At 47.5% G+C, this 16,654-nt stretch overlaps 4 non-coding genes across 4 annotated transcripts; 1 reads left to right on the top strand and 3 right to left on the bottom strand.

Annotated features, from left to right (window-relative positions):
• Positions 1 to 636: 636 nt before the first annotated feature.
• TRNAV-AAC (transfer RNA valine (anticodon AAC)) lies at positions 637 to 709 on the top strand. Its single transcript has one exon. It is a non-coding gene; the product is annotated as a tRNA-Val (tRNA).
• A 2,817-nt stretch (positions 710 to 3,526) lies between these two features.
• On the bottom strand, positions 3,527 to 3,599 carry TRNAV-AAC (transfer RNA valine (anticodon AAC)). The gene has a single exon. It is a non-coding gene; the product is annotated as a tRNA-Val (tRNA).
• A 172-nt stretch (positions 3,600 to 3,771) lies between these two features.
• Positions 3,772 to 3,844, bottom strand: TRNAV-AAC (transfer RNA valine (anticodon AAC)). Its single transcript has one exon. It is a non-coding gene; the product is annotated as a tRNA-Val (tRNA).
• Positions 3,845 to 4,782: 938 nt separating this feature from the next.
• TRNAV-AAC (transfer RNA valine (anticodon AAC)) lies at positions 4,783 to 4,855 on the bottom strand. Its single transcript has one exon. It is a non-coding gene; the product is annotated as a tRNA-Val (tRNA).
• Positions 4,856 to 16,654: the final 11,799 nt, after the last annotated feature.

The following is a 16,654-nucleotide window of genomic DNA, read 5'->3' as shown; positions in this document are numbered from 1 at the left end:
ATGGAGGCCAGGGACGCGACGTACTTAAGCGTGTGAAGGCGATGCAGGTGCCGCCAAGTGCAAAAACTTTTTTCTTTAAATTACATACCGGAACACTACCAGTAAAGGAATTCTTGGAAAGGAAGCAGTTATTTCTACCTTGGGGATCACATTGTTTAATTTGTAAACAACCAGAAACAATAGACCACGTTTTTTTGCACTGTTGGGAGGGGGTATACTTTTGGGACATCTTGCAACGGACTTTAAAAAAGGAATTTCCGCTCGACGCTCATGGTATTCGGTACTTGCCTGTAGAGAGTGAGGATGGGACACCATTCGACCTCATTATGCTAATGGGCCTCCATTGTATTTGGCGCTCCAGAATGGCAGGATATCATTGCGATCCTGATGCACGGCCAGCACGGATCTATTTTCGGGAGTGCATGCATAAGTATATTGAAGTTCAGAAACTTGCTCCTGAAGCTCCCGAGTGGCTCGAAAGAGTCGAGCCTTTGGTGACGCTTAAGGAGTTTTAATATGATGAAGCCACGCACCCCCGGGCGGATAGTGTTGTTAATTATTGCTCATTGCGCTCTGTAAGTGTATTTGTGTACTGTGGTTCTTGCCGAAGTCAGGCAATAAATAAATAAAAAAAAAGTTCTTGTGGTGTAGTGGTTATCACATCCGCCTAACACGCGGAAGGTCCCAGGTTCGATCCCTGGCAAGAACACATCCTTTTACTGCTGCTTTCTTTTTTTTCACAAAAATGAATTGTTGGCCACACCACCCTATTTATGATATATGCGTTTCTGCTAGGGTCAGTGCAATAAATCTTATGTTTTCATTATATCCTTTCTGCAACTAGCTTCTCTAACATTTCAACAGTAAGCGCAGCAAAGGTGAGCAGCTGTTCTTGTGGTGTAGTGCCCAGCTTAACTACCATGTGCTATAGAGAGAGAAAACGCGCTTCTGGCCGTCGCGTTCCTACCTCCGTGGTCGGTGTGGCTTTCGTCGGTGGACGGTCCGCATCGTCCGCATGACCATGCGGCTTCCCAAAGAAACGTCCGGTGGCGATTGGAAGCACGTCGGAGGAGCAACCTCGATTTTTTTTTCCGAACACAGACACATCGCCGCTGCCGGACCATCTTGAAGATGATCGACGAAGAGTTGACATTCACACCAACACGGTCTCACTAGAGCTACGGAGGCGGTTTACCCGCCTGCCGCGTGTCGGCCGAAAAGTTCGGCCGTGACTTTAGCGTCGAGCGTCTGACTCCCGATGTCTTCGGCGGCGGTTCATCACTGCCCCCACCAGGCGGCATCTTCTCGCCTACGCTCTCGTCATGCGACCGCTTCGCAGCTCTCATAGCGGCCTCTTCCTTGCTTGTGTCCATGGCGACGTTGTCATCACTCTCCACGCTGCTCGGGGTGTCGAACGCGACTTCCGTCGCGTCCGTCACCTTGCCACTGTCGTGCGCGGTTCGACAGAGTATATGTGTCAGTTGATCTTGTTCCCTTATGCTCTAGTTATAATGTACAACCAGTGACTTTCAGTGATCATTTTCTTGTGAGTGCCACTTTTAGAAAAAAGAGCAGGAAAGCACGCTTTAACTGCCACCTGTGGAAACTGAATGCCAAACTTTTGGAGGATGAAGAGTTCGTGATGAAAATTAAGACTGATTTTGAGAACATTCTTATTGCCCAACCAGTATCTTTTGCAATGGAATGGGAAAGATTCAAAGAGCAGGTGAAGCTTAAGACGCGGGTTCGATCCCGGCCGCGGCGGTTGAATTTCTTTGGAGGAGAAATTCGAGTCCCGCGTACTGTGCGATGTCAGTGCACGTTAAAGAACCCCAGGTGGTCGAAATTTCCGGAGCCCTCCACTACGGCGTCTCTCATAGCCTTAGTCGCTTTGGGACGTTAAACCCCATAAAACTAAACTAAACTTAAAGCAATAGAAAGGAGCAGTGTGATTAGGTATAAAGAGAAAGAAAAAGAAAGAACCCTGCACGCGGAACTGGAATGCTTGCTGAACATGGAAAGCACAGCTCCTGGAATGTTCACAAAAGAAATCAGAGATGTGAAATGCGAACTGGAACGCAATGAAACAGAAAAATATAAAGCTGCTGTCGTACGTGCAAGGTCCGAAAAATTGTGGGCAGGCGAAACGCCTACAAAGCGAGCGCTCGCGGAAGAAAAACGGTACGCTTGCCAGAAAGAAATCAGAAAGATAAGACACGGAGACGCAATTACCAGCGATCCAGGAGATATTCAGAACGCCGTTGTGGACCACTTCACAGAACTTTTTAGTAACAAGCACCAGACTGTAGAAGGTTTTCATGTAAACTCCTTACAATTTATGCCAACACTTGACGATGAAATCAAGCAGCGCCTCGAACTACACCACAAGAACAGCTGCTCTGCGATGCTGCGCTTGCTGTTGAAATCTTAGAGAAGCTTAGTTGCAGATGGGATATAATGAAAAAAATAACTGCTGTGTTATAGCTCTGGTGAAACCTGGAGGATTGCGAAAGCAACATCTGCGCACCGCCATATATTGTTACGTGAGCTACGTTGCCCCCAGTCTCGCCGTTTCGAATTCTCTTACACGACCATACTGCGCAAGCGCGAGGAGCAAGTGACGTCACTACGCACGCTGGCGTGCCTCGCCGCGCGCCGCCTTCCTTTCCTTAAAATGACCGGAGTGTAAAACGTTGACAACACCAACGGCAATGAACACAATGAACGCCGATGGCCTATGGCTTCAGCGCCGCGTTTCAGGCACAACCTTGTCAATGCCTGCAGCTCACATCTCTCTCTCATCGCCCCGCGTACCTATAAGGATGATTCAGGCGTCCACTGACCCAGGGAACCACTATGCGCACTTCCTTTCCTTAAAATTATCGGAGTGCAGAACGTGGTCAAAGCCAACGCCAAAGAACACAACGAACGCCGACGGTCTATGGCTTCAGCGCCGCGTTTCTGGCTTTCTGGCACAACGTTGTCAATGAAACGCATGCAGCGCACACCTGTCACCACCGCTACTTAGCTTGAAGCATGGTTGAGGTGTCCACTGTTCCAAGAGTGCAGTTATGCGCCTTCCCTCTCGTTTAGGTGCCCACCGAGATGTGGACACCTTGCCCTCACCTCACGCTACGTATATCCTGGCATAGTAAAGCTAAGCCATTGCCAGTTTTATATACAACACAAACCACGCAGATGGCGATGCGCAATCGCCACTGCGCGTCATCTAGGGAGAGAGAGAGATAGGGGGAGTCTGTTGGCGAGGCGATGGAGAGCGCGCGGCGGCCGCTCCGGCGGCGACCTTGGCGCGCCAGCTTTCCGCCGTGTGACGTCACCCGCTCCTCGCGCATGCGCAGCTTGGCCTTTCCAGAGCTCCGCGAAATGGCTCGGCGACTAGCGTAGTGCTGCTTTCGCAACAAAACCATTTATTGCACTGACCCTAGGAGCAACGCATATGGGATAAATAGGTTGGTTTTGTCAAAAATTAATTCTTGTACTAAAAAAAAAGCAGTAGTAAAAGTTGTGTTCTTGCCAGGGATCGAACCTGGGACCTTCCGCGTGTTAGGCGGATGTGATAACCACTACACCACAAGAACAGCTGCTCACTTGTGCTGCGCTTACTGTTGAAATCTTAGAGTAGCCAGTTGTAGAAAGGATTTATTGAAAAAAGATTTTTTGCACTGACCCTAGCAGCAACGCATATGTCATAAATAGGTTGGTGTGGCCAACAATTCATTTCTGTACAAAAAAAAGCAGCAGTAAAAGATCTGTTCTTGCCAGGGATCGAACCTGGGACCTTCCGCGTGTTAGGCGGATGTGATAACCACTACTCCACAAGAACTTTTTTTTTTATTTATTGCCTGACTTCGGCAAGAACCACAGAACACAAATACACTTACAGAGCGCAATGAGCAATAATTAACAACACTATCCGCCCGGGGGTGCGTGGCTTCATCATATTAAAACTCCTTAAGCGTCACCAAAGGCTCGACTCTTTCGAGCCACTCGGGAGCTTCAGGAGCAAGTTTCTGAACTTCAATATACTTATGCATGCACTCCCGAAAATAGATCCGTGCTGGCCGTGCATCAGGATCGCAATGATATCCTGCCATTCTGGAGCGCCAAATACAATGGAGGCCCATTAGCATAATGAGGTCGAATGGTGTCCCATCCTCACTCTCTACAGGCAAGTACCGAATACCATGAGCGTCGAGCGGAAATTCCTCGTTGAAGGCGAGCAACTTCTTTGCTGCCTCCGTGTTCCGCAGGGTAACCACCCACACGTGGTTGATTTGGTACGCCCCCAACGCGACCACGTCGGGGAGCATACCGGTCTCGGCCAGGGCGTCTCGGAAATCCTCGACCCGGAACGGCCTCGCTCGCACGTCGCCGTGAAGAAAAACGGTGTTGAAAACAACACGTCCTGTTGGCAGTGTCGGCAAAATAATCTGGTAATCCTTATCACCGCAGTCATCGATCCTGTTTCCGCGGCCGTCAAAGGCCGCTATCACTGCTCCGCTGGAGCCCATGACCCTGCGATCCGTTCAGCTCGGCTGCCGGAAGCAGAATGACTACACCACAAGAACAGCTGCTGAGCCTTGTTGCGCTTACTGTTGAAATCATAGAGATGCTTAGTTGCAGAGAGGATATAATGAAAAAAATAATATTCATTGCACTGAATATTATAAGAAGAAACAGACACAATACCAAGACACACACACATGACACCCGCTAGCCCAACTTAATGTTTTACGAAAAAAAAAATCACTGTAGAAGAAGTGTTCTTGCCAGGGATCGAACCTGGGACCTTCCGCGTGTTAGGCGGATGTGATAACCACTACACCACAAGAACAGCTTTTTTTTTTCTTTATTGCATGGAAGAACATCCGTAGAAAGGAGGAAAACTTCAATCAGACTGGATCGCGTCTCAAGTTGCCGGGCTGATTAATAGGAGCCCGCCATTGCCCTAACTCAACACTGCAGCCCCATCAAAACATCAAAATCCAGGGAGGCACACACATGCATCTAGGCACGGCAGCCAGCTTGGAGGTTCTTCGCGTGCAGCATATACACTCCTCACCAAAGCACACTGTTCACGAAACACAGATTTGGACGATCTTGGTGGCTCGGCATGTCTGTCCATCATACGGCTTTTCCAAAGACTGAATAGTCCCATCAACATAAACAGATCATAAGGCACAACAGAGTTTTTGTCAACAGGCAGAAATATAATAGTGTACGGTGTAATTTCAATGTCCTTCTTGAGAGTTCGTTGTAGTATGTCCCAAAAAAACATGGCATCACGGCACAGGATAAAACAATGATCAATTGTCTCAGGCACGTTACACAGACGGCAATTCACATTCCAAGGTACAAACATCCCCTTGTCATTAAGAAATGTCTTGACAGGCAGCGTCGCTGTGTGTAGTTTGAAAAAGAACGTTTTAGCGGCTGCCTGAATGCACATCCGCCTAACACGCTTTAGAACACTGATGTCCAAAGACCCCAGATAAGGCTGCCGATACAATGGTGTAGGGAACAAAGACTCAGTGAGAGCCTGGGTCATCTGTTTTCTCGAGAGGCTATACAGGTAATCTAAAGAGAAGCGCACAGTGAGGAAATTGAAAGTGTCAGCAACCTCCTTGAGGAATCCCCACAAAGTCCCCTCACGAGCCTGCACAGTCGGTGCGAATAAGTAAGGCAAATGAAAACTAAGCCGCCTAATGAGCACAGCTACCAGAAACGGGTGGTTTGCCGATTTTAAAAAGAAAAAACGGGAAACAAGTTGATGCACGAACAGGTGAACAAGACCCACTCCACCACCCTCTAAGGGAAGGAACAAGTTGTCACGCCTCATGGGCTCCCATTGAGAGCGCCAAACGAATGTTGCAAATATTCTGTGTATTGCTTGCACCTTCCTCCTCGCACAATGCAGGACTTCAAGGACATACGCGAGCTTTGCAAACAAAAATATGTTACAGACCTGTGCCCTCGCAAACACTGAGAGTTCCCTACCCATCCAAGCCTGTGTTTGCCGCCGTAGAGTTACAATTTGTGAATCCCAGTAGGCTGTACTGTTGCGAACTTGGTGCAGCGGAACGCCTAGGTACTCAAGGGGGCTACTGTCCCAGCATATTCCACCGAACTGGCTTGGCCTAGTTCCCCAATAACCCAACCAAAAGCCTTTGGATTTCTCTAAATTAAGAGCCGCGCCTGATACATCACAGAACTGTTTAGTCAAGTTTAGAGCCTCAAGTACACTCTTTTTGTCAGAACAAAAGAGGGCGACATCGTCAGCATAGGCTAAAACTTTAACTTCACATTGAGCCAGAGAGAAACCGCGGATAGCTACGCTGTTAATTATACTGAGACAGAGGGGTTCCAGATATAGGGCAAACAACAATGGAGACAGAGGACATCCTTGACGAACAGATGCTTCTAGTGGTATTGGTTCCGTTAGCTCCTGATTAACAATAACCCTTGTATAGGAGTTCTTATAGCACAGCCTTATGCCTTTGAGCAAGACGTCACCAATATTTGCATACTCCAAGACCGCGAACAAGAAATCGTGCCGAACTTTATCAAAAGCCTTCACCAAGTCAATTTGAATCAGAGCAACTTGGCCTGTCTCATCTGATATTGTCTCCAATACTGAACGTGCAATATGGATATGTGTTTGAATACTACGGCCTCTAATACCACATACCTGATGCGAACCTATCAAGTCCATAATGACGAGCTGCAGACGACTGCTAAGAACCTTGGCAAAAATTTTGTAATCAACATTGCAGAGGGAAATTGGACGATATCCCTCAACAGTTTTCAACCGATTAGTATCTTTGCTTTTGGGAATTAATATTGTGTGCCCAGAATAGAAAGTGGGAGGCAGGACACCCACATCATAAGATGCTTGGAAAACTTCCATCATAACAGGCACTAGGCAAGGCGAAAAAGTTTTATAGAATTCGCTAGTAATACCATCTGGCCCAGGAGATTTCTGGCTCTGCAGGGCAGAAATGGCTGATTGAATTTCATCCAAAGTGATAGATCCCTTCACTATAGCACACTTCTCATCATCTAGTCGAGGGAAGTTTCCGAGTAAGGAACTGTAATCGAAACCCTGATTTGGATCATCGCAACTACCAAACAGCTTTCGATAATAGTCGAAGAAAGCAGCAAGAATACCAGGCGCATCGCTGTATGTGTAATCACTATACTGAATTTCCAATATTTCCTTCGCAAGAGCACTCTCTCTTTCGTCATTCAGGGCCCGACGAGAAGGTTGCTCATCAAGAAACCTTCGGGACCGAGATCGTATCAAGGCCCCCTTATATCTTTCTGTCGCAAATTGTTGAAGCTCTGCTTTTACGTTATTAATCTCTTCGAGATAGGCACCCGGGTTTACCCTCTCTAGCTCATGTAGCTCCATTAGGGTGCGCCCAAGCTCACGAAGGTGGTGTCTCTTCAGGAAAGCGATTCTTGCTGAGGCCTCAATTGCCAAGTTTTTGCTGCTGCGCGTACTGCAGATATCCTTGAAGGAGTTTGCTTGCAGAAAGTATATAACGAAAAAATAAATTTCTTCGCCATCACTGCCTTACTGTTCGACTTCAGAGCGTTAGCTACAAGAACTTCCAAGGTGTTTCCAACGGGCAAGGCATCGCGCCGAACGGGCGATGGCTTTCCGTGGACTCCCTAGCAGAGCTGCAACACGCTGTCGCGTTCCACTCCTGAAAGCGAAGCTTAAGCGTTATTAATTAGTTGTTAGTCATTGATTAATGATTATTCATTATTTATCAGTTAGTCCTTAATTAGGTGCGACGTCATAGAGTGGTGATGTCACCAGTGCCACACAGACAGTCAAAGTGGTGCGGTAAAGCTGTCGCCTGTACGCACTCTAGACAGTCAAAGTGCCCCCTGAATTTTGCACGTTCAGTATATTTTGCCCTGTAAGAAAGAGTGCGGCAACCGATACAGAGGAACAGGCAAGGCTACTTGGATAAGATCACTGTAAAGCTGATTTTTTTTTTTTTTGCTAAGAGATTGAGTCTAACCTCGCTAGCCGAGCTAAGCCGCAGCCATATTTGAAGGACGAGCGCATGGGGTACAAGACGCGTGCAATAGTATAGTCGGATATAGCTCATAATGAAGCGGCGAATGTCGCTCAAAACAGCCCCTTCAGCCAATGAGGTCGACTGATTCCACACCCTTCGCCGATGTCCCCATCTTCATTTGACTAATCCATTTGGACCTGCTAGCTTGAAATTGCAAGATGAATGGGGAATAACTATGGCTTAATTGGATTAACCAGGGTGTCATGAAAATTGGATGCAGGGCCTCCTTTTGAGGGGCATCTGCCACCTTCTTCTCGAGTAGTTGTGCAACGTACTTAGTGAGAGGATTCCGGTTCAACGCTCAGTGCGGTAAGGGGGTCCATTGTAGCCATTGCTCTTCTGTATCGAATCCTTTTGTAGGAGTATTCTAGCAAATGATTCAGTTTTTTGGGATGTGTCGCAGTCGTGAGAAGTACGAGTGGTAGCATGTGCCGAGGATATAGCCATATTTTATGTTAACAAGAAAGTGTATAGGAGGTATTCACTGAGGCCGCGCTACCAGACGGCGCGAGCGTCGCCGCGGCAAACGCGCCATGTTTGCGGTCGTTTCACGCTAGCTCGCGCAGTAAACACGGTACGCCGTGAGGTACCCGGCCTGAACTGTTAGTGATCAGTAACATGTTTGCACGTTGTTAAATGCATCAGCGACCGCATACGCTTATTGTGCATGAAGTTTGCAGCAGAATTCCTCTGTGCCGTGATAAAACAGCTGCCTCAACTCGGCAGCAAAACTGGCTGGCTGCACTGCACGCAAAAATTTGCACGACTTGCAGCTTTTAATATCGGTTGATAACTGTCAGCTAGTCATGCAGGGCACATCGTGATAAACAGCACGATTAACTACCGAAATTCCAAAACTGGCGCCGCAGAAACTGATAATTCCAGCGACAGAACGGTCAAACAAATGCTCGCAGCACGAACGTCATACCCAGCGAGAATACTTTGCAGTTTTGATTGTAGCTACGTAACGCTGCTTCAAGCCGTAGCAACACGTCACTTTCAGCAGATAGAGGTGACAAGTTAAGCTACAGCTAAGCGAACAGACCCTTCGAATTACTCACCTCTCCAAAAACGGCACTTCGGCCTTCGGCACCTCAGCCTTCGGCACCCTAAGCACGGCTCTTGGACTCACCCGCTTGTCAAGTAATTGCACCCTCTCATAGGTTTGTATGTTTTACTTCGGTCCCCTGCATCATCATGTACAACGTGGTGATCAAATAAACATTATTATTATTATTATTATTATTATTATTATTATTATTATTATGACTATTATTATTATTATTATTATTATTATTATTATTATTATTATTATTATTATTATTATTATTAATTCCTTGGCCTGTCAGCAAACTTAAGCCGTGCACAAGGTGGGCCTCGATACCGGTGAATTCAACGCGCGGCAGCAGTCCTGTACGTCGCACACCATGCCGGCGCCTCCGCATTCCTACGGGGGGTCCACCTTTTCACAAAGTAGAACCTTCTGAGCGTGCCCTCTCTTTTCTGCTTCGCAAAGTTCACGGAATATTCACTCAGTCACGCGGCGATACGGGTCGGACAGAAATCTGCGGTGAGACGCGAAATGCACTCACATTTCACCCATCACCAGCTATTTAAACGCTGCGGATGGCTGCGGCGGACGCGCGCGCGACCGCCAACATGGCGAATGCCGCGCCGGCAGCTAGCGCCCCTTGCGGATGGCGTCATGTGAATACCTCCTATAGTCAGGCAGTAGATATTTCAAGAATTTTTGTAGGGCTGGTAGAAGTGCTGTCCACTCCCAAAAATGCTTAAAGCTTTGACATGTAGACTGGTAAACAAAGTCTCCGGTATTTGCGAATATGAATTGGTTATCGGCTTGATGAAAGTATCTCCGAGTCAATCTAAAAAAAAAAAAACTTCAGGAACAGTGACCCATAATTGAGACTGCAAAGAGAGTACTCGAGGAACAAAGCAGAAAATGGTGGCTAAAATAAATAGAGAGTTTCAAAATATGGGTCTCCCCTACGCAGCTGAGCCACGCTTGCGTTTATCGATTGCAGCGTCACTACTGCAAACCAAAAAGATATTCTTAAAAAAGATTTTAAAATACGCTTTGAGTTTTTCGTCAGAAACTTATTATTGCAGACACACGATTTAACAGCAAAAGTTATAAGAAGCGTGTGTTTTTACTGAGGCGGAAAACCCCATTAGAACGTCCCAGTCATCTCCGTGGCGACCAAGCAATGCGTACTCGCTAAGCAGCTATGTAAACACAGAAGCAATCAGAATATATGGCGCATTTCCCTGCTAAAATTTTGTGGTGCTGGCATCTTAAGAGAAAGCGAAAGCTTCGTATGCCTTTCGCTTGCCGTGAACTTAGTTCACAGAGTAGCGGCGACAACGAATCGGTGGTGAAGCGAGAGGCGACGCTTCGACGAGCGCCGCTATGTTGCCTGAACGTAGAACGGCGTTGGGGCGCACGCCTGTTTGAACCTCACGCGCTTTCTGAAGTCAAACGACGCGTACTCGCTAAGCCTGCAGCACTGTAAACTGCTAGGCTTAGCGGAGGAACCTTTGCCGCCTCGTATACGCTCTGGTGGACTTTTACTGTCGAACTTTATCTTGTGTCAAGTTGTTCACCGATTTTGTCTTCTTGTAAGGTATGCACGATCCCTTTCTATGCACCGTTTGCAGGTACGCTTGGCAAGAGCTTTGCCGATGTTTGTTAGGTCAACCGTTTGTCATGTGACCGTTGGAACATATGGCTATTTTCTTGAAACTTTCCAGGCAACTCGTTTCTTATGTATACCCCATTCTTAATAACATACAAGAACATCTTCACACTACTTCTGCGCCTACTCGTCATCTAGGAACTATGCTAAAAAAATCCACTTATGTTTTTTTTTTGTCTTATTCGATGAGTCGTATGGTTTTCCGCTGTTTTATCAGAGACAGAACCATCCGGTTTTTCAGGAACCAAATGGAGAACGCGTACGTCCGTTTTCCTTGCAGCTTGCGCTCGCTATAGGATTTCTTCCGTAAAAGAAAGGAAAAATTATTGAAAGCAAAAACTGAAGTTTTAGTAGTGTACATAATTCTTTAACAGCCGCGGCAGAAGCCAAAATTAATGTGCATAGAAAGATTTACTCAAAGCTTGCACGTTTTATTCCCTATTCTTAACTCAGTTATACAACACTATTTCTTCACTCCTGTAAGTAAGCATTTTTTTTCCTTTTGGTTGGAGACCTAAAAAGAATTGGCTGCGGTTTAGCTCTGGTTAAACCTGAAGTGACGCGAGGGCTCCGCCGAGCCGCCTACTTATACAGCTGCGACACCTCTCCTCCTCTCCACTCCCCCCCCCCCCCCCGACTCTACACGGCGCATGCCCACAGCTTTTGCAGCTTGGTTTCGTCGGCGCGTCGCGCCGCCGGCAGCAACAGGCAGCTGCTCCGCACCACGTGACCAACAGGCTCAAGGCCACGGCGCCGCCACGGAGCTCAAGGGGTGCCACGCTGAACGCTCGAAGAGCTGGCGTAGTGTAGCTCTCGCTACAAAAACGTGCAAATGTTGTTTGAGCCACTTCCATATGTTGGCTACCGAGACTGACCCTTGTCTCTGGCTAAATTCGAAACATCCCCACACAGTGCTGCGTGAACGCATGAAACAGACATTGCTGCATAAATGCTCGCCCAGAAATGTTCTTCACGCCATAATATCTGCTCCCGACCAAAAGGCGTCTCCGCGCGGGTTAAACCTAAACTGCCAACGAGCCCTAGCGCCGCCATCTGGGAGCGCGCCCTAGGCAACGCCTTCAATAAAATGCACATCTTTTGCACCCAGACGGAGCTTTCGCATCAAGTGATGGCATCAAAGTCCGAATCAACGTCTTGAAGGAATGCGGGATATGAGAGGGGCGATATGAACGGCGATACATGATATCCTATCCTGATATGGATGCGAGATGTGGACAGTCATCGAAAGGGTTTTACTCAAATAGACGCAAAACACAAAGAAGGTTGTAGAAGCGAATTGGCTAAAAAGAACGAGAAATTTACAATTATAATGACTCCATTGCTCGCTTCTACGAAACATGTTCCAGTGCATGTTGTTTCTGAGAGAAAATTGAATTTTTAACTCGCATACCTCACGCTTGTACAAGTACTTCATTACTTCGATCGGCTTTCTGTAAATGACCGTAAAAATTTTATCTTGCTTAATTTCGATATGCTATAAATAATATTATATTTTTGTTGTTTCGTTATCGAATAGCGGTTGACAAAACCGTTTGTAGTATATCTTCAAAGAACATACATGGTCTGTTCTGAAAGTAGTAGGACTAATTTTTTTTAACAAAATATATTCAAGAGAATAGTACAAACGATTACAATTTTTCAAGGTAGCACCCTTCCGCACCTACACGCTGCTGCCAATGAGTTTTACCGTTTTCGTTCGCCTCCAGGAACGCCTGGACCGGAATGCTGTTTAGCTCCCTCGTCACGGCCTGTTGAACCACCTCTACCGATCCGTGATGTTCCCCCTTGAGCGTCGATTTTTTTCTCGGGAATAGAAAAAAGTCTGGCGAGGCCAAGTCGAGGCTGTAGGGGGGCTGAGGCAGCGTTGCCGCCATGTGCTGGGCAAAAAAATCGGGGTCCTCATTCACATGATGAAGAAGATCCTAACGGTTGGCCTTTTCCTCCTCTGACAACACTCCCAGCACCAACTTCGCGCACGCTTTCCTCATGGATAAGTTTTCGGTCACGATCTCAAAAACTTGGGTTTGAGGAATGCTCAAGTCATCAGCAATCATTCTGATACTTATTCTACGATCTCTGTTAAGTAAATGTCTCACTCGCTACACATTTTCGTTGGTCTTGCTGGTCGAAGGGCGTCTAGAGCGGTCGTCTTCCTCCACTCTTTCCTTATCTTCCGGAACAACTTGTGCCACTCAAAAAACGCCTGATCTACCCATGGAAGCGTCACCGTAGGCCTCCTTAATCGTGTTGCGAGTCTCTTTGCCGGTTACCAAGAGGCCGACAGGATAGCTCGAGGATACATTACTTTCCGAGCATCCGATGAGCCCGCGGAACTCGCGCCAGCACCCAGGGATTACTCGGCCATACTACAAAACTACAGAGGCAGAAGATTGCGGTATCCCCCACCGCACAAATCTCTCAGCAGAGAGGAAGCTGTCACTTGGAGACAATTACAAACAGGCTCTTTCCCAAACCTACATATACTAAACAAAATGCACCCTACCATATACGCGGACAAATGTCCCTGGTGCGACGGAAAACCTACTCTCTATCACATCACATGGGCCTGCCAAAAGATAGACGTGGTCCCCAAAATACAAAACCCGAGTGCGGAGCAGTGGGAGACTCTGCTGTCCAGCGACCGCTGTGAAGACCAAGAAGGTCTGGTACAGCGAGCTCAACGGGCGGCAGTGGCCAGCGGAGCCCTGGACTGAGGGCAACCGACCACTGATTAGAGGCGGACGACTTCGACAGAGAAGACTCCTGGGGGTAAAATCAAGGAGAAAACGTCTCTGAAGATGCTCCCAAACCGCAGGAAAAAGGACTAGAGTAAAATAAAGTTTTTCCTTCCTTCCTTTTACCAAGATTTACTCAAAATTTGATCGCGTATCGCTGATCCAGTAAACGCTCGATGATTCTGCGTGACGAGACGTTTCGACAGGGGTTCACAGTACAAGCGACCTCCTCTCTTCAACGGCCGAGAGCCGACTGCCGATTTTCCCCAGCATTCCCAATATCCCCCTTCCACGATCCTGCACGCGCAGACCACCTCTCGTCCGCCAGTTCGCCCAGGAAAAAACCAGTCCTACTACTTTCAGAACAGACCATGTAGTATTGTGTAATCTTGTTCTCCAGTTTGAAGTGCACCTAGTGATGGTGTTGAAATTCTTTTCATGTAAGTGCATCACAAAGCGATGTTTAGTTTCGTGTGTACTGCTGCTGTGTCGAAGAACTCTGAAGGCGTAGTTGCGCACTCCTCTCTGCCTGCCTCCGTCTACTTCTTTACAGAAAATAAATACAAGACTATTGCGAATTGTAGGGTTTAACGCCCCCGAACTGACAGATGTGCTATGAATGACGCCGTAGTTGAGGACTGTAATAATTCCGAGCACAGATCACCTGGGGTCTCTTATGGCGGGGTGACGTTGCACAGCGCATGGGCGCACTTTTCGTCTCCATTGAAGTGCGGCCTGCGGTCGGGATCGAGCCCGCGACCTTCCTTGGAATCAGGCACGAATGCCGAAGCTACTGATCTACCCCGGCGAATAATATGTAAAAAAACATACAGTTACTGCGTAATTTCCTTTCCTCATAAAATTTTAATTTTCTTCATGACGCCCCCTCTTTCTCTTTCTTCTTTCACTCCCACTTCCTCCCTTCCTCTACAAACGGATGACGGGTGTCCACCGAGATGACAGAGAATTACTGCTCCATTTCCTTTCCTCAAAAAGCGTTGCGCTCAAAGGGCAAGGCATCGCGCCGAATGGGTGGTGGCGTTCCGTGGACTCCCTGGCAGCGCTACAACACGCTGTCGCGTTCCACTCCTAAGCGAAGCTTACGCGGCATTAATTAGCAGTTAATTAGTATTTAGTCATTAATCAGGAATTTGTCATTACTGAGTAATTAGTCATTAATTATGTGTGACGTCATCGTAGATGCGAAAGCGTTTTCCGCACCACTTTGACTGCCTATGTGGCACTGGTGACGTCATCCAGTGGTGACGTCACCAGTGCCACATAGGCAGTCAAAGTGGTGCGGAAAACGCTTTCGGCTCTACGCACTTTAGACAGTCAAAGTGCCCCCTGAATTTTTAGAGCGCAGCTCTTTGGCGTCCGTTCCTGGGTTTCGCGTCGTCGTCGGCGTCGGCCTCGTAACCAGCTCCGCCCCCAATGTCACGCTTTTAAATTGGTCGAAATGCTCGTGACGTCACAGTGCGCGAATTTCAAATGGGGCCAATTGTACTTTGGCTAGTAACCATGCAACCAATCAAAGGGATCGTATAGTGATGCTGCAACTAAGTTGGAGTGAGTTTAGTCAATTGCTTAATTAATCAATTAGCCTAATTAATATAGAGGAGAATGAAGAGGTCAGAAGAAAAGAAAAGAAAGACGCGCGCCGCAGCGACAACAGCGTCCGCGGAAGGAGACGCTGCTGAAAAAAAACAGATAAGTACGAAGCCGCGTTCCCTCCACCACCACGCACTTCCCCACTCAGCAAGACGTTGCTCGTTTCATATACGTTGTGTCGAACATCCTAGACAGTTCCAACAATTGTCAGGTTAATGACAGAACACGATGGATAGAAATACAATAATATAAATATGAAATAGCCGAATTAACCTTTCTAGTTAGACCGCATAAATCAATAAAACCGAGAACGAAATTGGTCGAGTTGGGGAATCGAACCAGGGTCTCCGGAGTGCGATACGAGCACGCTAGCCACTCCGTAATGCCAGCTGAATGGTTTGGAATGAACAAAGGCGCGTCTAGCTAATACGGCGTCTTCGTTCACTCCCATCTTCCCCCTTTCCCTTACGGCGAGGTGCAGGTGTCCACCCAGGTATGCGAGAGAGATACATTTCCTTTCCTCAAAAAAAAAATTTACCGTCCAGCAAGGCGTACAGCCGAATTGGCGATGGCGTTCTGTGGACTCCCTGGCAGCGTTGCAAGACGCTGTCGCGTTCCACTCTTACAGGCGAAGCTTAACATGTTAACCACACATCCGTAACACACGCAGACAGCCAATGGACGCGTCATTCGCTGGCAGCACTTGATTCATCATTCACAACCACATTCTTAACGTACGCTCCCTTGCCGCACATGCCAAGGACGTACACCACGATCACATTCTGCGCCATTCCTCTGTACTTTGCTTTCCTGAAACCTGGATGGATCCCGAAGAGCCTCTCGAAATCATAGATTTCCTATACTGCTGTGGTGCTCGCAGAGACCACAACAGAGCGGCGGGAGTCGCTATCTACTTGCGCACAGGTCTCTCTACAATACCAGTCGAAATGTTTGGCACGTCACATGAAGTTGGCGAACTGTGCGCCGCAAAGTTGCCCAACGGCTTGCTGGTAGTAGCTGCCTACTTCGCCCCTACCGCACTCACGAAAGACGTCGTGCACTTCCTGCAACTCGCATTAACCGTCCATCGATCCACACCGATGTTAGTAGTGGGGGACTTTCATGTTGACATAAAGACAAACAGCAATTTCCTAACACTTATGCGGGAGAACATCCCGTTCCTCTCGCTCGTAACGCGTCCCACGGCTGTCACAACCTCGCGAGGCACTTGTATAGAACTCGTCTTTGAGAATCAAGCATTGGTGTACCAAGTCGAACATATATCAGTCTATTTCTCCGACCACAAAGCTTCCTTCATGACTGTCAAGAACTGTTAGTGGAGTCTTTGTTAAAGGAATACGTGTGAAAAATAAAAAAAAAATTCTGTGATAGCGCATACATGTGTTGCTCGATTTCTTTGCCTCAATGTATCGAAAAGGTGAAACAGCTTATTTGCTGC

The sequence above is a fragment of the Amblyomma mixtum genome, chromosome 2 (genome assembly GCF_055824585.1).
Source record: "Amblyomma mixtum isolate Tamu chromosome 2, ASM5582458v1, whole genome shotgun sequence".
Taxonomy (NCBI): Eukaryota; Metazoa; Arthropoda; class Arachnida; order Ixodida; family Ixodidae; genus Amblyomma; species Amblyomma mixtum.
Note: the sequence above shows the minus strand (reverse complement) of the source record. Positions and strands in the feature narration are given on the sequence as shown.